This window comes from Monodelphis domestica, chromosome X (assembly GCF_027887165.1).
Source record: "Monodelphis domestica isolate mMonDom1 chromosome X, mMonDom1.pri, whole genome shotgun sequence".
Taxonomy (NCBI): Eukaryota; Metazoa; Chordata; class Mammalia; order Didelphimorphia; family Didelphidae; genus Monodelphis; species Monodelphis domestica.
In genome coordinates, this window is record NC_077235.1 from 28,329,870 (window position 1) to 28,355,714 (window position 25,845).

The window sequence follows — 25,845 nt, forward strand, 5'->3', positions numbered from 1 at the left end:
TAGTTTTCCTAATATTAAACCAACCCTACATTCCTCGTAAAAATCCCACCTGGTTATAGTTAACGATCCTTGTGATATATTGTTGTAGTTTCCTCACTAGTATTTTATTTAAAAATTTTGCATCTATATTTATTAATGAAATTGGTCTATATTTTCCTTCTCTGTGGTTAAAAATGCTCATCCTGGCATAGTTATCAGCAGCATATGTAGTTCATAAAAGGATTTGGTAGGACTCTTTTGCCTATTTCCCCAAATATTTTATAGAGTATTGGGATTAATTGTTTTTTTATATTTGAAATAATTAACTTGTGAATCCATCTGGCCCTGGGGATTTTTTTAGGGAGTTCATTAATGGGTTGCCCAATTGCTTTTTCTGATATGGAATTATTTAAATATTCTATTTCCTTTTTTTAATCTGAGCAATTTATATTTTTTTGAAAATATTCATCTGTTTCACCTGGATTGTCAGACTTTTTGTCGTATAATTCGGCAAAATAGGTCCTAATGATTGCTTTAATTTCCTCTTCATTGATAGTAAATTTACCCTTTTCAGTTTTGATACTGGGGATTTGATTTTCTTTTTTCCTTTTTAAAATAAAATTAACCAATGCTTTATCCTTTTTTATAGAACCAATTCCTAGTCTTATTTATTAGTCCAATGCTTCTCTTTTAATTTTATTATTTCTTCTTTGATCTTTAGGATTTCCAATTTAGGTTTTAATTGGGGATTTTAAATTTGTTCTTTTTCTAGTTTTGTTAGTTGTGTAGGATTTTAATAATAATCAAAAGAGAAGAAAAAGAAAATGGGTTCTTTCAGTAAAGTGAGCAGAGCAAAGAGACCCAGAGACTCACACCTGCAGCACTTTACCAAAAGCACAAGCTCCAAAAAATGTGCCCCTTCAGTGTAGGTCTCAGCCAAATTTATCTCCCAAGTATCCTTATGTAAAATGAGGACATAATGTAAAGGATGCTAGGAATATAGCTCAGGTGTGGCAAATTTCCCACCTGCACAGTTGCATGCCTAGTTCACAGATCAACTTTTTTCTCTATTTTATTGATATAAACTTTAAGAGATGTAATTTTCCTTCGAAGTACTTCTTTGACTGTATTTTACAAATTTTGATATATTGTCTCCTCAGTATCATTTTCTTTAATGAAATTATTGATTATTTTTATAATTTGTCCTTTGACCTACCTCTTTTTAAGAATTAGATTATTTAGTTTCCAATTAATTTTTGATTTGTCTTTCTACAGACCTTTATTGTTCATAATTTTTATTACATTGTGATCTGAAAAATGCATTTATTATTTCCATTTTTATACATTTGGTTGTGAAGTTTTTATGCTCTAATACATGGTCAGTTTTTGTGTGGATGATATGTACTGCTGAAAAGAAGGTATATTCCTTTCTATTCTGTTAAAATTAATTTGTGTTTGGACTCTGATAATATATCATTAATTATGTGGTCACCAGGGATTTGATTTCTAAATCCCAAAATGAATTAATAAAGTAAATGGAATTTATGGTAGTTTATTTACAATATTTACAATATAAGGAAGATATTAAGGAATGTGTGTGTGAGAGAGAGAGAGGGAAAGAGAAAACTGTAGCTTCTTCTGATACCAGTTAGAATTTCTAAGCCCCAGCCAGGGGAAGAGAGTCTCGAGAAGTTGGGCCTTTCCTGGAGGTTTCATGTCTCCAGAAAGATGGAGTCACTAAGTCAGCTTTTCACTCACCAACAGTGACAGTCTTTAAGAAGTCTGGGTGTCGGTCTTCTAGTCACTTCTCCAAGTCACTCCAAGCCCCAGTGACTGACTCTCTGAATGTCAGTCTTCCCTTCAGCTCCAAGTGACTGATCCTTCGCTCCAAGCCCGGGGTGACTGACTGTCTGAATCTGAATGAATGATTCTGCCTTTTGGTCCTCTTTTTAAAAATCTTTTTCTCTTGTGTCACCTCCCCTAAATTTTCACATCTACCAATCACAGCAGACACTTTTCTCCAGGACTTTCCATTCTTGAGATCTCACCTTCTTTGGTTAGATTTTCTCCATGACTGTCCATTCTTTAGTTCTCACCTTCTTTGGTTATATTTTATCTTTTGGGGTTACCTAATTCCTCATTTGCCAAGTTCACCTTTTGTAGTTACTTAACACCTTTTTGTTGTTGAAATCTAAAAATAGATTGTAGCTTACAATTCTAGCTTCACTATAAAGGAAGAGCTAAGTACCTTCATTGTTACAATCAGGAGATTACAATTTTATCTTCACAATAAAGAAAGAGCTAAGTATCTTCATTGTTATAATCAGGAGATAGCTAAATCCAATCTTCACAATTCCCATTCAGTTTTTTTCCAGAAATTTATTAGATCTAACTTTTCTGAAATTTCATTTACTTCCTTCACTTCTTTTTTATTCTTTTGTTTTGATTTGTCTAGATTTGAAAGAGGAAAGCTGAGGCCAACCACTAGTATAGTTTTAGTGTTTATTTCCTCCTGAATCTCATTTAATTTCTCCTTTAAAAATTTAGAAATTATACCATTTGCTGCAATAGTATTGATATTACTTCATTGTCTATGGTACTTCTTAGTACGATGTAATTTCCTTCCTTATCTCTTTTAATTAGATCTATTTTTGCTTTAGCTTTATCTGAGATTATGATTGATATCCCTGATTTTTTTGTTTTACTTCAGTTGAAGCATAATAAATTCTGCTCCAGTTCCTTATGTTTACTCTGTGAGTCTCTCTGCCTCAAATGCGTTTCTTATAAGCAACATATAGTAGGATTCTCCTTTTTTATTCCATGCTGCTATACATTTCCATTTTATAGGTGATTTTATCCCATTCACATTCACTTTTATGATTATTAACTGTATATTCCTCTTCACCTCATTTTCCCCTTTTGATCTTTTTCTCTCCTTTCACTCTGTCCTTTTTATAAGTATTTTGCTTTTTAATCACACCCCCCCCACCATGACCACCACTCCCTGCTTCTATTAACTCCCTTATCTCATTCTCCTCCTACTTCTCTATTGGGTAAGATAGGATTCTGTATGCAAATGAATGTGGTTATTATTACCTCTCTGAACCAATTCTGATGAGAGTAAGATTGAAGCCTTGCCCATCACCACCCTCATCCTCTCGTCCACTGTAATAGTTTATTCACGGCATTTTGGTCACATAATTTACCTTTCTACCTCTCCCTTCCCTTTCTTCTCACTTCAATCTTATTTTATTCCAATTTATTGCTTGCATATCTTATCATCCTAATCAAATTACTACCATACCCTCTATTTATGTATACTCCTCATACAAATTTTAAGATTTACAAATATCATCTTTCAATGGAGGAATATAAACAGTTTGACTTTATCGAATCCCTTAAATTTTCTCTTTCTTGTTTAACTTTTTATGCTTCTTTTGAGTCTTATATTTGAACATCACATTTTCAATTTAAGTCTGGTCTTTTCATCAGAAATGCTTGGAAATCTTCTATCTTATTAAATGACCATTTCACCCCCTGAAAGAATATTCTTGTTTGTGCTCAGTAAGTGATTCTGGGTTGTAAACTTAATTCATTTTCCTTCTGGAATTTTACATTCTGATTCTTCATTGTAGAAGCTGCCAGATCCTGTGTAATCCTGACTGTGGCTCCAGGACATTAGAATCATTTCTCTCTGGTTGTTTGCAGTATTTTCTCCTTGTCTGGGGAGCTTTGGAATTTGGCTATAATATTCCTTGGAGTTGTTATTTGGGGATTTATATCAGGAGATAATTGGTGGATTATTTCCATTTCTGTTTTACTCTCTTGTTCAAGAACATATGGGTAGTTTTCTTGGATAATTTCTTATCACATGATGTCTAGACTTTTTTTTATCATGAATTTCAGGTATTCTATTGATTCTGAAATTGTTTTTCCTGGATCTATTTTCCAGGTCATTTTAAAATGAGATAGTTCCAGTTTTCTTCTATTTTTTTTTCACTCGTTTGATTTTGTTTCATTGTTTCTTGATGTCTCATGAAGTCATTAGCTTTTACTTGCCCAATTCTAATTTTTAAGAAATTATTTCTTCTGTGAGCATTTAAACGTTTTCCATTTGGTTAATTCTATTTTTTTTAAAGAACTCTTCTCTTCATTGGATTTTTGTATCTCATTTTCCATTTGGCCAATTCTGATGTGCATTTCTTTCATTTCTCTTCCATATTTTCCTTCTGCTTCTCATTTGATTTTTGAAATCCTTTTTGAGCTCTTCCTGAGACCAATTTAGACTTTTCTTTGAAGTTTTGTGTGTACCTGCTTTGATATCACTATTCCCTTCTGAGTCTGTGCCTTGCTCTTCTTTGTTGCTTAATTATTTTCTATGGCTAGGTGTTTTTTAAAAACTATTTGCTTATTTTGCCTGCCTTTTTCTCATCTATTGTTTTTTATCTTAAAGGCAGACTATTCTCAGGATAGAGGGCGCACTCTTTTAAACTTCAATTTTTCCTTGCTATTACCCTCAGCCCTAATTCTGAGTTTCTTCAAGTTTCAGTTCTTCCAAGATGGTATGATGATCTGTGGGCTAGGAGCTCTGAAAGCTACCTCCCACTGCTGATTCAGTCTCCGCCAAGGACTGCCTATGGCTTGCAGGGCTCAGAACATTGTGAGCTACCTTGCTCTGAGGATTGGACTTCACTTTGTAGTTGGGCAGGGTCTTCAATCATCACTCTGGGCCTATACCAGCTAGGTGTACCACAGACTAACTTGTTTTAGAACTTGAGGCCTCACTGCAGGCTTGCTCTAAGTCTTGTAACTTCAAAGCTTGGACTTGGGAGTGCACTGCTATTGCATTAGGCAGGATCTCCAGGTCTTAAGGTTGGACTGGGTCCAGGTTCAGAACCTGGAGTAGTAAGTGTGGAATTGGGGTGGGGAGGGGGGTGGTGGAACTCTCTATTGGCTTGTACCAGTACTCTTTGGTGTGGCCTTACTACTGTCTGTGCTCCTTTCCCCAGTGAACCAGACCCTCTTTGCCTACCTTTCAAATTGTTTTCTGCTAGAAAATTGCTTCACTCTGTTTGTTGGTTTTGTCACTCCAGTATGTTTTGAAGTATTAATTAAAGGTTGGTTGGAGAGGATTCTCAGGGAGGTTAGAGTTTTCTGTTGCTTTGCTTCCCCCTCTTTACTATTTATTCTTAAAGCAGTCATCTCTGCTGTTTGAAAATCAGTTTAAAAACATTGGCTAAAAATATGGCAAACTTGGGAGAAGCATTACAGCCAAATTCTCTTTCATACCTACTTCAGTAGAGATGGAAAAGAGTATCATACCAAGTAGTGAATAGAAAATTGAAGAAGAAACCACAGCGAACCATTTTTCTTACCCAGATAAGCATAGGGAGATAGCCAGAAATTTGCAGTGAGAAGGTAGAGTCTAGCCAGGAAAGTCCATAATATTCCTTTGGCATGAGAACTGGGCTGGAACTTTTGGGCCTATGTACCAGGTCAAAGAAGAGAGGTGGGAATCCATTTCAAACAGGACCTGAGGCTGTCTAATATATAGGGAGCTAGGACAGTTGTCACCTAGCAACTGTGTTATTCTGACTCCTAAGCTGTGTCATTGATTCATCTCAAAAATGGGGCTGGATCCAATAGCTGAAAAACCAAGAAAAAAATCTCAGACCAAGGGTAAGCCTGCAGTTCTATTGCTCTGAACCTGCAGAGACTTCTAGTTAGTTAATGGGCGGGGACTAGTAGCATTCTGCTACAGATACAAACAGAGGCAAGCCTAGAGTTGTTTTGTCCAGACCCAAATCTAGATTGAGAGCTTATTAAATTTAGACAAGAAGGGAAGCAGTCAGACTTTGTTATAGATCAGACCACTTAGGGCTGTGTTGGTGAACCTATGGCATGTGTACTGGAGGGGGCTACTCCCTTCTCCCTTTCCATGTGTGCCTGAGGACATTTCTCACATGGCCCTTCCCTCTGCCCAGCAACCCAGTGGGAGTACTTCCTCCCTCCCCTGTCTGAGGTAAGGCAAGGGGCTCATATGTGGCATGAGGGTTGCAGTTTGGACACTTGGTCTCTAAAAGGTTCACCATCACTGACTTAGGGCATGCTAAAAGTTTACAAATCCATGGCCCAAGTTTATTTCTGATATCCTTGAAGAAAAGAGCATTCATTACTAGAGAAAGCAAAAATAAGATCCCAGAAAATATAGGTTCAGGATAAATAAGACCCTGATATACTCTCCAGAAGTATGCAGAGCCTCGCCTTAACATAAAATTCTAATTTAAGAAGTAATATTGGAAGAATTAGCATACAAAAAGGAACCCATGATAAAAAGCTGTTTTGGAACCAAGGATGCCCAGGACACAAACCTATAAGGAAATAATTATTCCACTTACTACTTGCTGGACAAGATCAGTGTGGGAATTTGTTTTGCTCAACTATACATATATATTATGTATTTTCTTATTCTTTCTTTTTTTTCAGTGGTAGAGGATAGGAGGTAGGAGAGAAAGAAAAGAAATGCCTGTTGTTTTTTTTTAATTAAAAGGTCAAGTCACTTAAAAAAAGACAGAATAGGAAAAAGTAGTTGAGTAGCTTTTAGCCTGGGGATAAAATTTCTCAGAGGCAGAAGCAAATGAAAATGGAAACAAAAATGAACTTGGTGTTGGGCCAATTAGGGTGACAAAACACCCCCTCCCATATTCACATGTTCTGATTTATTCCTGGCCTTTATATAAATTGAATAAAACCACAGGCCTCTTGGTTTATTTAAATGAATCAAAATAGTTATTGATTAAACTAAACCAATTGCCATGAAAGCTGTGTTATCTGGCACTTTACCAGTAGGAAACCCAGGAAAAGTAGCATTTCTGATAATCCCAAATAGGAACCTTTAATGGAATAACCATTTGAGACAACCTGATAAAAATGGCAATTTTAAGTTGTTTCTAATAGTACTCATTATGCAGAATAAACCCATCAGCAGAGATATGTTGGGGTACTTCCAAGCAGTTTGCTTGCCTAAATTCCTAGCATGGTTAGAAGGACAAGTACAGGGGTAGTCTTGACTCACCTACATATTTGGCATGCTGTTGCTTTTTCACAGCCTTTTTTCTTTCTCTCCATCAAACATTATCATGCATACTGTGAATGTATGACTCTTTACTACTGATCCCAGGTCAAGAATTATGAATTTCCAATCTTCCAATCTACTTTTTGACTTCAAACTTGATATTAGGGCTGGACTCTGCCCCAATTATGAAGAAAAATTCTGGGCTAGTTCTGTTACTGCTTTCTTAGAGTATTGAATAGTATATTATTCCAGGATATCAAGGACAGCTCAGCCTGAGAATTTGCAATATTTCAATGCCAGTAAAGTGGTCTGCTCAAGGTTAAAGTCTATTTTTGCCCCCCCCCCATATGAGTTTTATAAATTCCTGATCTGTGTTTGGGTCTGAAGAACAGTAGACTGCTGCTAGACTCGTTGGTTAGCTGGAGAGCTCCACTTGTTTGGAGTAGTAGAACTATAGGCTCTTCTTTGATTTGAAATTTCTGTCATGGTTATTCTTCTCTAGGCTAGAAGATGGAACTGAAACCCTGCTCAGCTCCACAAACCACACAGATACTGTTTCCTTCTAAATTTTCTCTTCTCTAAGAACACTGGACACAAGTTCCCTTCTTAGTCTATGTTGAATCTCTGACTTGGAACTGGGTAGTGGATGATAATAGTTACATGCAGAAATGGGCATGATAAAAGACAAAAATGGTAGGCACTTAAAAGAAGTAGAAGAGATTAAGAGAAGGTGACAATAATGCTCAGAAGAACTATACAATAGAGATCTTTTTACATCACCGATGATCATGATGGTGTGGCTACTGACCTAGTGCCAGGCATCCTGGAGAATGACATCAAATAGGCCTTAGGAAACATTGCTAACAGTAAGGCTAGTGGAGATGACAGAATTCCAGCTGAACTATTTAAAATTCTAAAAGATGATGCTTTTAAAGTATTTCACTCAATATGCCAGCAAACTTGGAAAACTCAACAGTGTGTCCACTAGATTGGGATAGGCCAGTTTAAATATTTAAAACAGCTCTTTTTGTGGGAGCAAAGAATTGGAAATGAGGTGGTACCCATCAGTTGGGGAATGGCTAAGTAAATTATAATATAGGATTATAAAAGAATGTTATTACACTGTAAGAAATGATGAGCAGGAAGAATTCAGAAAAACATGGAAAGACTTACATGAACTGAAGCAGAGAGAAGTAAGTAGAACCAGGAGAACACTGTATACAGTGACAGGAATACTGTACAATGAACAACTGTGAATAACTTAGCTATTCTCAGCAATACAATGATCTAAAACTATGCCAAAGGATTCATGATAAAAAAATTCCAGTTGCTTCTAGAGAAAAAGAATTGATAGAGTCTGAATCCAGATTAAAGCAGATGTTTTTTACTAACTTTCTTAATTTCTTTGTTCAAATTTCCTTCCACAAAAGGATTAATATGGAAAAATATCTTACATGTTTATACATGGAAAATCTATATGAGATTGCTTACCACCTCAAAGGGATTAGGGTTGGGAGGGTAGAGAATGAGAGAGAGGGTAAGAATTTGAGATTCAATATTCTTTGAAAAATGTTGGAAACCATTTTTACATGTAATTGGGGAAAAAGTTTAATTTAAAAAATAATTCTGGGAGCTCAGCTTCCTTTAGCAATATATGAGTGAACCAAGAATTTTCAGAAGTGTAGGCTGGTTTTCAGAGATTGACTATCTAGAGAACAAATTGCCAATATTCACTAAACTATGTAAAAATCAAGGGAGTTCCAGGAAAAAACCCATCTATTTCTGCTCCATTCACCACATTAAAGCCTTTGACTATGTGGAACACAACAAAATATGGCAAGTCCTCAAAGTGATGTAAGTACTAGGTCATCTTGCATGTCTCTTGAAGAACCTGTAGGTGTGTAAAGAAGCAATAGAACCAGATAAGGAACAACTTATTGGTTTGAGATTGGGAATTGGTTATGACAAGGATGTATATTGTCACTTTATTTACTTAACTTATATGCAGAGTACCGCATGCAAAATGCCAGTCTGGATGAAATAAAAGCCAGAATTAAAGTTGCTGGGAGAAATAGCAATGATCTCACATTTGCAGATTATACCACTCTGGTGTCAGAAAGTGAAGAAGAATAAGAAATCTCTTGATAAGAATGAAAGAGAAGAGTGTAGAAGTTGGTTTGAGGCATAACATTAAAAAGCTAAGATCATAGCAACTGATCCCATCACTTCCTGACAAATAGAGGGATATGAAATGGAAGCCATGCCAGATTTTATGCTATTGGACTTAAAGATCACTGCAGATGGTGACTGCAGCCATGAAATTAAAAAGATATTTGCTCTTTGGAAGGAAAGCCCATGGCAAATCCAGATGGCATACTAAAAATGATCACCTTGCCAACAAAGATCTATATAGTCAAGGTTATGGTTTTTCTAGTGGTAACTTATGGCTGTGAAAGTTGGAGTGTAAGGAAACTTGGACAACAAAAAGATTAAGTCAGTGAATACTTGAAGAAATTAACTCTGACTGTTCATTGGAAGAACAAATATTGAAACTGAAGCTTAAATACTTTGGCCACCTAATGAGAATACAGGACTCATTGGAAAAGACTCTGATGCTGGGAAAGATTGAAGGCAAAAGGAGGAGACAGTAGAGGATAAGATGGGTTAATAATGTCATGGAATCAATGAACATGAGCTTGAGCTGACTTTGGGAAATAGTGGAGGTCCATCAGGAATCTTTGCCTTAACTTTAAGCTATATTTACAATGTGTTTCTTCTGTTTTTTTCTGCTGGAGATAGCCTAGGTCCACAGCTTAAGAGTCCTGAGTATATCAGTTTTTCTAAACTACTATTCCTGTTTCCAGTCAGCCCCCCCCCCCACCAAATCTATCATCAAGAACAAACTCTGTACAGTATGGGCCTGTTATCTGTTATCACTAATACCAACTGCTGACCAACTGTTCCTGACAGAAAGGTAAAATGAATAGCCCTAAGAATAGACTCACCCCTACTTCTAGCCTGGGTCTTCACAACCATCATCCAAGGAATCAAACACTGTGAAAAAGGGCCTACCATTCCTGCCACCACCAACACCAACTGTCAGACAACTATCACCAATGGACAGATAATCCCAAGAGTCCTAGAAATAGCAGTGACTCCAAACTACCATCCTTCCTTCTCACTCAGTCCCAATTGCTATTCTTTAGGGAAACAATCCTTGTGAAGATGCCATTAACAATGTCCTCTAATAGTGCCATAGCCCCTGCTTTCCCAGTTGCCTCAGCTATTGAAGACCAGAAAAGGAAGGTTCTCACCATCAAAGTCCTGGGCACTGGTAAATGGTTCCACATCAGAAACAGAAACTTTCACCAATGGAAATGACATTAAAGAAGCTAAATGCCATCTACTCTTCTGCCTTCCTCTCTAGCTAGAAGCTCAGACCTTTCACATGATTGGTTCCTTCCTATTAGAATATGAACTCTGCAAGCAGGGATTGTATTTGCTTTTTAAAATTTGTATCTCCAGAATTTTGCATAGTGCTTTCTATATTACAAGTGCTTAATAAATGCCTTTTCATTCATCCATTCAGTAAGTAATGATTACATTCTTGTCATATATACGGGGAAATAGAAGGAAAAGGTCCAGAGCCTAAGTGATTATCCAACCTTAGTGGGCTGAATGGACTGTTAGGAGACAAGCATCAGAACACTGAATCTTTGTGGAGGATGGAGACACAAAGGGTGATGGAGGAGCACCAAGGATAAGCTTTGTCAACTTCTTGATTAATTTAAAAAAATTTTTATTTCATTTTAAAATAAAATAATTGATGTTTAACATTTATTTAAAAATTTTTTTTGAGTTCTGAATTCTCTCCCTTCCACCCTCCTTTTATGCATTGAGAAGGCAAGAATTGTGGTATCCGTTATGCATGTGAAATCATGAAAAACATATTTCCATATTCAATTTGAGACTTTTATATATGGTTCTTCTGACTGACCCTGAGTATTAAAGTAGTCTAGGTGGGAGGTGGGGAGGGTCTCCTTGAGGGTGGTATCAGTGGGAATACAAAGGATGGTGTGGGTGAAGGAGACATTGTGAAGGAGGAAATGCCTGGATTTGATGACTGATTGGAAATGGGCAAAAAAAGAGGGAAGAATAGCTTACCCCAAGGTCTTGAGTCTAAGAAAAAGTAATGTGGAAACTGGCAAAGGGACCTATATGTATTATAATACATATAGGACCTCTATATATGTATATATATATATATTATATATACTGTGTGATAACTCACAGGATCATAAATTTCAAACTGGAAGGAAATTTAGAGTCCAATAGAGTTCATAGAATTACAGTTTTTCAGAGTTGAAATCCAGCCCAAGGAGGACATGTGTTTCCTATCTCAGTGTCTTACTCTAGTGCCCAGAACACCAGCAAGACCAATTTGATGCTGCCCCTCATCATGCCTTCCCAGGGACAAATGGTTCATCAATGGTACCCATAATACTTTTGTCCTGGATAATATGACATCCATTCTAAGTAACTTGAGCCCCATTATGATCTTGCAGTTCACTCATACACATGTGCAGAGGAGTAGCTCCAGCTCTGATGGGGGACTCTTCCTCTCTCTGCCCTCTCACTCCCTCTGGCTTAATGAGGACAGTTCTTGGTAGAGCCCTTTATAGACTTTGTTAAGTTTTACCCTCTCTGGAATATGGACAATGGGGAGCAGGAGACCCTTCCATGATCTTAATGCTCCAAGGAGGGTGACCCCATGAAGAGAGGAGGATTCTAGAGGGAAAACTACTGGGCTCCTTCTGTCTGGACCCAATCCCCTGAGTCCATTGTCAGGCCTTCCCTTCTTCTGTCCCCAGGACTTGAGCCTTTTTCTTGTGAAGCTGTGAGGAAAATGCAGGGGCTAAAGAACTTTGCCCAAGGCCCATGGATGAGCTCTGCAGTGACTGCCTGTCACAGAAGACCTAAGTGGAGATTGTACATTGGGTGCTTGGTCTACCCATCCCAGAAGCCTAGCATTTCTGAGGATGGAGGGCTCTCTCTTTCCAAATAAATGTAATTTGTATCATAAATGACCCTTCACCAAAATAACCCCCAAATACCCAAGTGCATGTATCTGCCAGTGTTTTCTTGAGTACTCTCATGATATGTGTTCATCAACTGAACCACAGTCAAAAGTGGTAAATCCCTAAGAAATTTATAAGCACTTTAAGAATCAAACCCATAACTAAAATGAATTCCTTGCTACAGTATTATCAGATGATTACTTTCTCCAGGATCAGTCCATCCCACTTTGGCACAATTAATGGGTAAATTTTCCTTTATATGAAGCCATGAACTAATTCTATGGCTTCCACTTATTGGTCCTAGTTATATTCTGTGGGGTCAAGCAGGTCTAATTCCTCATCCACAGAATGGCCCTTGAAGACAGCTTTCATATCCTATCTGCATCTTCTCCAAACCCAATATCCCTCATTTTCTTTAGCTGATATGGCTTGGAGTCAAGATTCATGCCCATTCTGATAGCCTTTCACTGAATGTTTTCCAGCTAGATACCCTTACAGTACTTTCAAGACTAATCTAGAACTAAATAAAATATAGTCAATATGATCTGACCAGAGCAGAGGGCAGTGAACCTCCTTATTCCTGGAACCTTTGAATGCTGCCCAAGATTGCATTAGTGTTCTTGGCTGCCAGTATCATGCTGTTGCCTCATATTGAGCTTTCAGTTTGATAAAACTTCCATATCTTTTTTTAGATAAACTACTCTCTATGTTTTTCATGTCTTATACCTCTGAAGTCAGTTTTTTGAACCCAAGTGTAAGACTTTAAAATTTTTCCTTTATTAAATTTAGACTTGTTCAGTGTGGCATGATGTTCTAGCTATCTTTTTGAGTCTTAATTCTGTCATTTCCCTGCCTCCTAAGCCTTGTGTTATCTGCAAATTTGATGAGTATATCATCTATGTATTTATGTATGTGACTGATAATAATATTAAGTGGTGCAGGGCTAAGTACACAAATCTCAAGGGCACTCCATTGGAGACTTCTTCCAAGGGGATATCAAATCATTGAATGACTGCTCCCTAAGCCCAGTAATTCAACGAAATTGGAAGCCATTTAAATGTACATTATTTTATTTATCTTAGAAAATTGTATTTAATTAGCCAATTTAGGATATTTTTCCTTTCTTATAAGAGTCATGTTCTTTTGCTCATCTCCCTCCACCCCCTTCTATAGCCACCATGCAATTCCACTGGGTTTTACACGTGGCTTTGATCAAAAGCTATTTCCATATTGCTGATGTTTGCATTAGGGTGATCATTTAGAGTCTATAACCCCTGTCATATCCCCATCAACCCAAGTGATCAAGCAGTTGTTTTTCTTCTGTGTTTCTGCTCCCACAGTTATTCCTTTGGATGTATTGTGAAGATTCCCCCCCCCCTCCCAGTTTGTTGCTTCCTTTCCTATTTTGGTTGCATTGGTTTTGTTTGTACAAAATCTTTTTAATTTAATGTAATCAAAATTATTTATTTTACATTTTGTAATTTTTTCTAACTCTTGCTCCATCTTAAAATCTTTCCTTTCCCAAAGATCAGACAAGTATACTATTCTGTGTTCACCTAATTTCCTTCTTTATATTCAAATCATTCACCCATTCTGAATTTATCTTGGTGTAGGGTGTGAGGTGTTGATCCAAACTTAATCTCTCCTATATTGTCTTCTAATTTTCCCAGCAGTTTTTGTCAAATAGTGGATTTTTGTCTCAAAAGCTGGACTCTTTGGGTTTATCATAGACTGTCTTGCTGAGGTCACTTACCTCAAGCCTGTTCCACTGATTATCCCTTCTGTCTTTTATCCAGTACCATATTGTTTTGATGTCCACTGCTTTATAGGACAGTTTAAGATCTGGTACTGCTAGGCCACTTTCCTTCACATTTTTTCATTAGTTCCCTTGATATTATTGATCTTTTTTTCTTCCAGATGAATTTTGTTATTATTTTTTCTAGTTCTATAAATAAAATTTTTGGTAGTTTGATAGATATGGCACTGAATAAATATATTAAGTTAGGCAGAACTGTCATTTTATTGTATTAGCCTGTCCTTCTCATGAACAATTAATGTTTTTCCAATTGTTTAGATCTAGTTTTATTTGTGTGAAAAGTGTTTTGTAGTTGTGTTCATATAATTCCTGAGTTTTTCTTGGCAGATAGATTCTCAAATAATTGTTATTGTCTAGAGTGATTTTAAATGTAATTTCTCTTTCCATCTCTTGCTACTGAGATGCTTTGGAAATATATAGAAATGCTGATGACTAATATGGCTTTATTTTGTACCCTGTGACTTTGCTAGAGTTATTAATTATTTAGGGAGTCAAGATGGTGGCCTAGAAGGAGCAGAAGTTCAGACCTTTGAATACCCTTCCTTACTGATCAAAAACTGAATGCTCCTAAGGGACTTAAAATAAAAACTAATAACAACACAGAGCCAAGGAAACCTCCTTCTGGACTCAATTCAAAAGGTATTCCCCCAAAAGCCAGAATCCGAGAACAAGGTTTAAGGGGAAGGCAAAAGGAAGGCCCCAGGACTCCTCCCCCCACCTAGAGTGCTAAGCCCCCAGCAGCAGCAGGAACCTCGGGGTGGGCAAAGGTACTGCTCTGGAGGGTGTAATTTGCAGGCAGGGCTGTGCCAAGCTCAGAGTGTTGAACACAGAAGGCAGGGAAGGGACTGGAGAGGGAGCATAGAGCTGGCAGCCTCGTCAGAGCTGTCGACATCCTCCATATTGCTCCAAGCCTTCCAAGAGGTTTTGGACTCAGAGCACACTTAGCCCAACCCAGCTGAACTTAATCCCATCAAAAGTCTTCAGAACTCAGGTAAGCCCAGGATCTAACACTCCTCCCTCATTGACTGCTGGACTTTAATCCAATCAAAAGCCTCCAGAGGACAGGGAAACTCAAACTCCAAAAACATTCCCCCACAGACTGCACCGAGAGAGCCTCTGTCAAAGCTACAAGAGGGGAAACTGACAGAAGCCCCCCAAAACCAAAAAAATGAGAGGAGCAAGAGTACAGACAAATACGGGAAACAAGAAGGGGTAAATATGAGCAAACAACAGAAAAAGAAGGAAATTACAATAGACAGCTTCTATTCAGCAAACGGAAAAGAGGGGGAGAGATCCCCAAACGTTAAACTAGAAATCCCAGCGAATTGTATACAGGCTTTGGAAGAACTCAAAATGCAATTCAAAACACAATTAAAAGAGGCTGAAGACAACTGGGAAAAGAACTTAAAAGATAAGATAAGTCATCTGGAAACAGAGGCACTTCAACTAAAATGAGAAAATAGTGTCATAAAAGCCAAAATCAACCAGCTGGAAAATGAGGCAAAGGAGATGAAAGATGAGGCAAAGAAGATGAAAGATGAGGCAAAGGAGATGAAAGAGGAGGTAAAGAGGATGAAAGATGACCTCCAAATAAATCAGGCCAGAAGGAGAAGGATCACCAAAAAGCCAGGGATGAAATCCAGGCTTTTAGAACCAGAATACAACAACTAGAATCGAGTGACCTCACAAGGCAGCAGGACACTATGAAACAAAACCAAAAGAATGAAAAATTTGAGGAAAATATGAAGCATCTCATTCACAAAACAGAGGACTTAGAAAATCGTTCAAGGAGAGACAATTTAAGAATCATTGTTCTACCAGAAAGAAGACCATGACAAAAGAAAAAGCCTGGACACAATTCTACAGGATATCATTCAAGAAAACTGCCCCAATATTCTAGAACAAGAGGGAAAAGTGGAGATTGAAAGAATCCACAGATCACCTCCTGTACTTAATCCCCAACAGACAACATGCAGGAATGTTATAGCTAAATTCAAGAACTATCAGACCAAAGAAAAGACATTACAAGCTGCCAATAAGTCATTCAGATACCATGGAACCACAGTGAGGATAATGCAGGATCTGGCTGCATCCACACTGAAGGACCGAAAGGCATGGAATATGATATTCTGGAAAGCAAGGGAAGTAGGTCTACAACGAAGAATCAACTACCCAGCAAAACTGACTATATTCTTACAAGGGAAAGTATGGTCATTCAACAAAATAGAAGAATTCCAAGAATTTGTAAAGAAAAGACCAGATCTGAACAGAAAATTTGATGCCCAAGCACAGAACTCAAGAGAATCATTAAAAGGTAATTAAAAAAAGAAAAACAAAACAAAACAAACAAACCAAGAACCCCCCCCCCCACCTTTTTTAAGAGACTCAATAACTTAAAATGTTATGTATCCCTATAAGAAAAGAGGTGATTGGTAACTCTTAAAAACTGTTGTTACCACCTGGGCAGCTAGAAGAATTACACTTAGAAGGAGCAGTGACAAACTGTATAGGATGAAAGGACAAGACATAAATAGGTATATAGATATATGCATGCATAAATACATATACATGTATATATATATACAACTAGAGTTAAAAAAGAGGCTAATACTAAAAGAAATGGGAAAAGAAATAAATGGCAGTAAATTTATATGTCACAAAGGAGCTCATGGTGGGAGGGGGGAGAACATCAATACACTGGAAGGGTAAAGAGGTTGGAGATAGGAAATACTCAACTCTTATGTGCATTGAAATTGACCCAAAGAGGGAAGAACAATCCAATCCATTGGGGAAGATAATAGATTTGCGCCCTATAGGGGGTGTAGAAGGGTAACAAATGGACTGGTTGGGAGGGAAGCAGTACCAGGGAGGGAGAGGGTGGGGGTAGTTTTAGAAAGACTACAGGGAAAATAAGGGGGGAATTTAGAAGGGAGGGGAATAGAAAGGGAAGTAAAATAAGGGTGGGAAGTAGGGGAATTGACTAAAAACAAACATTGGTGTAGAAGGAAATAGTGAGAGAAGAAAAGGCAGGAACAGGAGTAGACATGTACAAGAATATTCATAGCTGCGCTCTTTGTGGTGGCAAAAAATTGGAAAATGAGGGAATGCCCTTCAATTGGGGAATGGCTGAATTAATTGTGGTATATGTTGGTGATGGAATACTATTGTGCTCAAAGGAATAATAAAGTGGAAGAATTCCATTGGGACTAAAAAGACCTCCAGGAATTGATGCAGAGTGAGAGGAACAGAACCAGGAAAACATTGTACACAGAGACTGATACACTGTGGTACAATTGAATGTAATGAACGTTTCCATTAGTGGCAATGCAATGATCCTGAACAACTTGGAGGAATCTATGAGAAAAACCACTGTCCACATGCAGAGGAAACACTGTGGGAGTATAAACACCGAAGAAAAACAACTGCTTGAATACGTGGATGGAAGGGACATGGTTGGGGATGTAGACTAAATGAACATCCTAGTGCAAACATCAACAACATGGAAATAGGTTCTGTTTAAGGACACTAGTGAAATTGCACGTTGGCTGTGGGAAGTGTGAGTGGTGGTGGTGGTGGGGAAATAATGGGATTATTGTAACCAAGGAATAATGTTCTAAATTGACTAAATAAACTAATACAAACGGGAAAAATAAAGTTATTAATTATTTTAACTCGTTTTTGAGCTGATTTTCTCAGATTCTCTAGGTATACAATCATGTCATCCCCAAAGAGTGATAGTTTAGTTTCCTCATTTTATACTTTAATCCCTTCAATTTCTTTTTCTTCTCTAATTACTTCTGCTATCTTTAGGATTTCCCATTTCCCATGGACTCTCCCCTAGTCTTGGAATGTGGAAGGTAACTGAGACCTTTTTTCATTATTCCCCTGGATATCCTTGATCTTTTGTTCTTCTAAATGAACTTTATGTTTTTTTCCCCTAATTTAGCAAAAATGTTTCTTGGTAGATCTATGGGTATGTCACTGAATAAGTAAATAAGTTCAGATAAGATTGTCATTTTTATGATGTTAGCATGTCCTACTCATACGCAATTAATGGTTTTCTAGTCATTTAGATCTAATTTTAATTGTGTGGAAAGTGTTTTGTAATTGTGTTCATATATTTCCTGTGTTTGTCTCAGAAGATAGATTCCTAAGTATTTTATATTGTCTAGGATGATTTTAAATGGAATTTCTCTTTCTCATTCTTGCTGCTGAGTGGTGTTGGAAATATATAGAAATGCTGATGTCTTCTGTGGGTTTATTTTGTATCCTGTAACTTTGCTAAAGTTGTTGATTATTTCCACTAGCTTTTTAGTTGATTCTCTAGGATTTTTTAAATATACCATTATATTATCCACAAAGAGTGATAGCTTGATCTCCTTATTGCCTATTTTAATACCTTCAATTTCTTTTATTTCTCTGATTGCTACTGCTAGTGTTTCTAGTACAGTGTTAAATAATAAAGGTGATAATGGGCATCCTTGTTTCACTCCTGATCTTATTGGGAATGCGTCTAGTTTATCCCCATTGCAGATTATATTAGCTGATGGTTTTAGATATATACTGTTTATTATTTTTAGGAACGACCCTTCTATTCCTATGCTTTCTAGTGTTTTTAATAAGAATGAGTGTTGTATTTTGTCAAAGGCTTTTTCTGCATCTATTGAGATAATCATGTGTGCTTATTTTAGACCGTATCTGGTAGGATTTTGGTTTCTAATCTGCTCTGTTATTTGTTTGTATTTTATGGGTGAGTTCATCCCATTCATGCTCAAAGTTACGATTATCACTTGTGTATTTCCCAAAATTTTGATATCCTCTCCTAGTTCTGCCCTTTCTTCTTTCACTATATCCTTTCAAACCAGGGGTTTGCTTTTAATCAGTCCCTCTAATCCCCATCCTTATTATGCTTCCCTTTCTGCTCCTCCCTTTTTGTTTCCTTCTTATTTTTTTCCCTCTCCCCTCTCTTTTCCTCCCTTTTTGTACTCCCTAACCCACTGCCCCTTTGGTTTTCCCTTCTCACTTTCCCTATAGGGTAAGATAGAATTTGATACCCCAGTGGATCTAGATGCTCTTCTGTCTGAGAACTGATTTCACCAAGATTAAGGTTTATGTATTACCTATTTGCCAATAGCTCTCTTCCTCTCCTCCTTATAATACTATTCTTCTCCACCTCATCCCATGTGCCTCTTTGTGTGATATAGATTATCTTATTCCTTCAAGTTTCTCTTGGTGCTATCTATTCCTCCCTCCATTTTTTTATATCATCTGATACCACTTATTGCCTCAATCTCTATCTGTGAATGATTCTTTTAATTATTATAATAGTGAATATAATTTTTGAGAGTTACAAATAATATTTTTCCATATATTAATATAAACAATTTGAACTTATTGAGGCCCTTAAAGAAGAAAATTTAAATAAAAACACTTTTCTCCTTTCCCCTCTCTTTCTTATTTACTTTTTCATGTTTCTCTTGATTTTTTGTGTTTAAATATCAAACTTTCCAATTAGTTCTCTTCTTTTTGGAAATTTTCTCTGGTGGTCTTACTCAGCTGCTAAGAACCAAGAGGTGGCCCTCGCGCTCACTCTAGAGTTTCCCCTCACTCACTCACTAATTCTATCTCACTGGCTCTGACTCTGGCTCCATAGTTGGGGTGGGGGAGGGTTGATTAACTAGGGTTTTGATGGAAGTTATTTCACCCCCTTATAGTGTGGAAATGCCAAAATCCTATGTATCTTCAATGCTGTGCCCTACTGTAGAGTTCCTTCGTTCATAGGAATTTGTTTTTTTGGCCTTTTGATGTAATCTATATCAGTAGTTGGTGGGGAGAGGAAGAGTCCTAGATCTACACTGTGTAAACTTTAAAATTTCTTAGACTTATGAATGTTGGAAATTTCCCCATTGGGAAATCTCATACTGGAAAAAATTTCCTACTGATAGTAAGAACTCTATTGGAATGTGAAACCCCTTGGCATGGGAGGATCCTTCTCCTCCCTACTTAAGACTACTTTAGGACAGAAACCTTTTGCTAAACAATGGAAAGGGCTTTGACCTATGCTTAAGCATAGAACAGGAAGTTCTTTGAGTCATGATTGATTTTAGAATTGATACAATAGAGATACTTGGAATGACAGAACCAGGTCTTGGAAAATACAATCTCCACCCTACTTAGAGTAACAGGATTTAGGAAGGGCTGCAGCATAGATCAAGATTTAATTATTTGAGAATATGACCTTCAACAGACATGTGCAAAGCCACAGAGCTCTGGGCGGTCCTAGGTTAAACTAGAGCCACCATTGGCACAGGGGAGACATCGACAGTGATTGGTAGATGTGAGAACTGAGGGGAGAGAACTTAGATGGTTTCCTTAAAGATAGCGGGGGTCTGAGGACAGGAGTAGGTTTTGCTCTGAGCGAGGTGGCTCTGAAGGAGGACTGAGGAGGTTGCTCTGTGGGAGGATGAGGAGAGAAGGCTGGCTCTGAAGGAGGAGAATTCTCTGGAAACATTTCTTGAAAGGAGGCTCTCTTGAAGGTGGAGCCTGAGGTTGGCATGAGAAGCCTTACCTAGAGAGATCTTGGGTGAGTGATAAAACCAACTGACTGATAAAACCAACTGACTGATTTGTTCATTCTTATTCCTTTCTTACTTTCTCTCTTTTTCTATTGATTAATCGGTGTATTATAAATTAAATTTCTCTATAAAACCCAGTTGGCTTGGACATATTCATAAATTGGGAATATATTCCCTGGCGACCATCTTATATTTATATAAACCCAAGACACAGTAGAAAACATATTTCAGCGGTCATAATTGTTATATATTTCCCTTGCTCCCAAAACATTTTAATTATAACAACTGCCACCATGTTTACCTTGAAGTCTAAAATGTACAGTTATTTAGCATACCTCTTTCCAGCTTTTCCACATAAATGTCATGATATACTTTGCCTTTCGTTAAAATCTGAGTCACTATATCTGCAGCATCTCTCTGTTAAACTTTAGCAATTCTATTTCAAAAGGAAGCCATACAAGCTCTTTGTGATCATTTCTTCCTCTTCCAGATGTTACCTGGCCATTTCTTTATCAATTTTAGTATGTTCTTAGGAATTGAAGTCAAAGTCTCTAGCCTATAATTCACAAATGCACTTTACTTTCTTTTTCTGAAATTGGGACATTTGCTTTTCTTCATCCTTGTCATGCCTCTCATTCTTTATAATCTTTCAGCTGAATCTTACAATGACTCAGAAGTTATACTTAACATTTCTTTTCAGTATCCTTGGCCTCCAAGTCTTCTGGGCTTGATGACTTGAATTTATTGAGGTCTAGTAAGTAGTCTCTCCTGCTATCCATATATTGTTCTTTCCTTTCTAGCCCAAGGGCATTCACCTACGCTGAGAAAACAGAAGCAAAGTGAGCATTGAATGTGTCTCCTTTTCTATATTACTTTTCTGTGCCCTAAGCACAGACTTTTCCCTTCTTTGATCTTCTTCTTTTCCCAATATTGGCTTAAAACCCCTCTTTTATGTGGTCCTTAACTTCCACCTCTGGTGTGAAATCTTATTGAGCCCTTTTCAGGGCTTCTCATCCACCTTTGGTATCTCTCTTTCCCCCAGCTCTCACCTATATCCCTAAGAAGCTGTCACATGTGCATTGACCACACTCTGCTAAAACCTCCTCTCTAGGCTAAACCAGGTTAAAGATAACCTGTTAGTGAGTTAGGGGGTGTCTACCTCAAGCATGCAAAGACTTTCCTGGTTATAACAGGCAGATGAGAACAATTTGTTCTATAGTCCATAAAGATAGCTAAATCAGGCACTGTGGAACACTTTGAGCTTGGTCATTCATCAAAGACACCAAGATCATCCACTGCATCCTGGGCAATTGGCAGTAGTCCTGACTTTTTTCGTACTATTGGACTTTGATGACTCTGGAAGAAAGAGTAAGTCTTTGTACAACTCTGCCTCCCTTAAATCCAACTCACACTCAAGTCAAGACATCACCCTGTGATGACTCTGGTCCTCTTAGAAAATGAAGGACTAATAGCCACAACAAATTCCCTTTGCCAACCCCAGTTTATCCCAACTGTTAGCATTCCTTACATTATTTTTTTCTGGACAACTAGTTGTTAAGCATTTGTCTGCACACCCTTGCACAATCTTCATTCTACTATATTTTCAAACCTATCTGTGTTTGTATACATATATATGCATATGTGCATTTTTTCTTTTAATTTTATTTTTCTCCAGTTGCAAGTAAAGTTTCCAACATTTAAAAAAGAATTTTAAGTCTCCAATTCTCTTCCTCCTTTCTTCCCCAGATGGTTTGCAGTCTCATATACAATATACATGTACAATCATGTATGAAGCACATTTTTCCGTAGTAATCCTTTTGTAAAAGGAAATTTGAATCTAAAAAAAATTTAAGAATGAAAGTGAAAAAAGTGTTCTTTGGTCTGAATTCAGACTTCATCAGTTCTTTCTCTCTGGAAGCAGATGGCATTTTTTTTTATCCTTTTAAACATTATTTTATTTGGTCATTTTCAAACATTATTCATTGGGAAAAAAGGTCATTTTCTTTTCCTCCCCCCCTCCCACCATCCCTTCCATAGCTGACGTGCAATTGCATTGGGTATCACATGTGTCCTTGATTTGAACCCATTTCAATGTTGTTGGTATTTGCATTAGGGTGTTCATTTAGAGTATCTCCTCAATCATATCCCCTCAACAGACGGCATTTTTTATCATGAATATTTTGGGATTGTTTTGGATCATTGTATTGCTAAGAATCGCTAAGTTATTCACAGTTGTTCATTGTACAGCATTCTTGTTACTATGTGCAATGTTCTACTGGTTTTGCTTTTTTCGCTCTGCTTCACTCTGTTCTTTTAAGTCTTTCCATATTTTTCTGAGCTTCTCTTGCTTTTTATTTCTTATAGCACAATAGCATTCTATTATAATTCTATACTATAACTTACTCAACCTTCTTCATTCCAATTCTTTTCTTCCACACAAAAAGCTGCTTTACATATTTTTGTACATATAAGTTCTTCCTCCTTTTTTATGTCTTTGGGATACAAATCTAGTAATATTATTGCTGAGTCAAAGGGTATTGTACTGTTTTATAGCCCTTTGGGTGTAGGTCCAAATTGCTCTCTGGAATGGCTGAATCAGTTCACAACTCTCTCAACAGTTCACTAACATCTCAGTTTTCCTACTTCCCCTCCAAGTTTTGCCATTTTCCTTTTCTGTCATGATTGCTAATGTGAAAGGTATGGGGTGGCACTTCAGTTGTTCTAATTTGCATTTATCTAAATAATAGTGATTCTGAGCATTTTTCTGCATGACTGTAGAGAGCTTTTAATTACTTTTTTCTAAGAAATGTCTTTTTATATCATTTGACCATTTATCAATTGGGGAAAGACTTGTATTATTATACACCCAACTCATTTATCTATGTATTTGAGAAATGAGGCCTTTACTAGAGAGCCTTGTAAAAATTTTTTGCACCATTATGATTACTGTGATTTACTCTCTATCCTATTTCCCTCTGTTTAGTTTCTGACCAACACATTGCCCACACATTCCTTTTTCTATTAGCCCCTCCCCCTTCTCTTATCTCCTTCACTTCCTACTTTCCTGTAGGGTAAGATAGATTTCTATATCCAATTGATTGTGTATGTTCTTCCCTCATTGAGCCAATTCCAATGAGAGTAAGGTTCATAAGCTTCCCTCCTTACCTCTCACCTCTTCCCATCAAAGCTCTTTCAAGTGCAATATTTACCCCATTCTATTTTCCCTTCCCCTTCTCCCAATGCATTCCTTAATTTATTATTTTTTAGATATCATCCCATCATATTCAACTCATACCCTTCCCCTATATCAAGGTATACTCTTTCTAACTGTCCTAATAATGATAAAGATCTTATCTTAGGAGTTAAAAGTAGATATGTATATAGTTTAACCTGATTGAATGTTTTCGATTTCTCTGCTATTTACTTTTTTATGCTTCTCCTGAGTCTTGCATCTGAGAATCACATTTTCCATTCAGCTCTGGTCTTTTCATTAGGAATGCTTGAAAGTCCTCTATTTCTTTTCTTTTTTTTTTTAATAAAAACCCTTACTGTGTGTTGGCTCCAAGGCAGAAGAGTGGTAAGGGCTAGGCAATGGGGGTCAAGTGACTTGCCCAGGGTTACATAGCTGGGATGTGTCTGAGGCCAGATTTGAACCTAGGACCTCCCGTCTCCAGGCTTGGATCTCAATCCACTGAGCTACCCAGCTGCCTCCATGAAAGTCCTCTATTTCACTGGACACACAATTTTTTTTTTGCCTTGAAGGATTATGCTGTTTTGCTTGGCAAAGTGATAATTGGTTGAAGTCCTAGCTCCTTTACTCACCCAACTATCCTATTCCAGGATCTCCAATTATAGAAGATATTAAATATTGTGTTACATTGACTATATCTCCATGATATTTGAATTGTTTCTTTTTGGAAGCTTGCAACATTTTTTCCTTGACCTGGAGCTCAGGAATTTGGCTATACCATTAGTCGAAGTTATCTTTTGTGAATCTCTTTCAGGAGGTAGAAAATTCTTTCCATTTCTTTACCCTTTGGTTCTAGACTTTTAGGGCAGTTTTCCTTGACAATTTCTTAAAAGATGAGACCTGGATCTGTATATGGGCAATGTCACAAGGATCTTGCACCCAGAGCCAGCAAAGGTACTCCTGTAATCTCCTTCTCATAAGTTTTCTACCCCCCCCCCCAATTCTCCTTCCCCACTTACCATCTGTGGCTGAGAGCTCTGAAAGCCTTTGCTACTGGTTTAGCCTCCCCCAAGGCAAAACCTCTGGGCTGAAAATTTATTTTATCCCATCTTTTTTGTGAATTATGCTGCTCTAGAATTCATTTTGAGGCATTATGTCATAGTTGTTTGGAGGGTAATTTGGTAGAGATTAGGTGGGTCTTTGTACCTTCTCCACTATTCGAATTCTTATAGGACTATGCCATGCCTTTGTATTAATTTTCTATTAGCTGCCCTTGCTCCTATATTTTGTATATATCTTTAAAAACATCTAAATTGATTTGTGCATTCTTTTTATATCCATATCTGTCTCTTCAGATAATTCCCGTTTTTCTTCATTATAATTATGTCTTCATAATTTCATTTTTGAGATTTTTGCCTTTCTTGAGCTGACATCTCTTATAGAATTTTTATTAATGCAATTCTACCTATCCTTCTTTGAACTTCTGAAATTGATCTCCCACTTAAGGGCAGTTAGTTGGTATGACACAGTGGATAGAGCTCTGGGCCTAGGGTCAGGAATATCTGAGTTCAAATCCAACCTCAGATCTACCTTTGTGGCCCTGGGCCTATCACTTAACTTTTGTCTGATTCAGTTTTTCTTACATATAAAATCGGGATAATAGCCGCATCTGTCTCCCAGGGTTTTTCTGAGGACCAAATAAGATCAAATTTATAAAGCATTTAACATTGTATCTGGTACATAGTATGTCCTTACTAAATTTTTATTCCCTTCCCCTCCCCTCCAAGTTGGGACCCATGTCCAACTAGACTTGTTTTTTTTCCTGCTCTATCACTAACTCTAGGAAAGAAAGGGCATATTCCCCCCCCCCCCATGTTCTTGTTCTTTCCACTCCAGGAACTAGCTTTCCCTACTAATGGGAACCAGATTTAGAAAATAATATCTCCTTGTTGGTCCTGACATCTTTTTGAAGTTTGAAGTGATCTTTAAGGAGAGGCTAAAAAATGGTCGCTTCTCTGCTTTTGGCAGACAACACTCTAGTAGAAGTCTGGCTAACTAGGGCCCCATTGCAAGGATATCCAGCCTGCCTCTGAGCCAGGTCCACTTGTCCTTTCATAGAGAGGAAAAGTGGA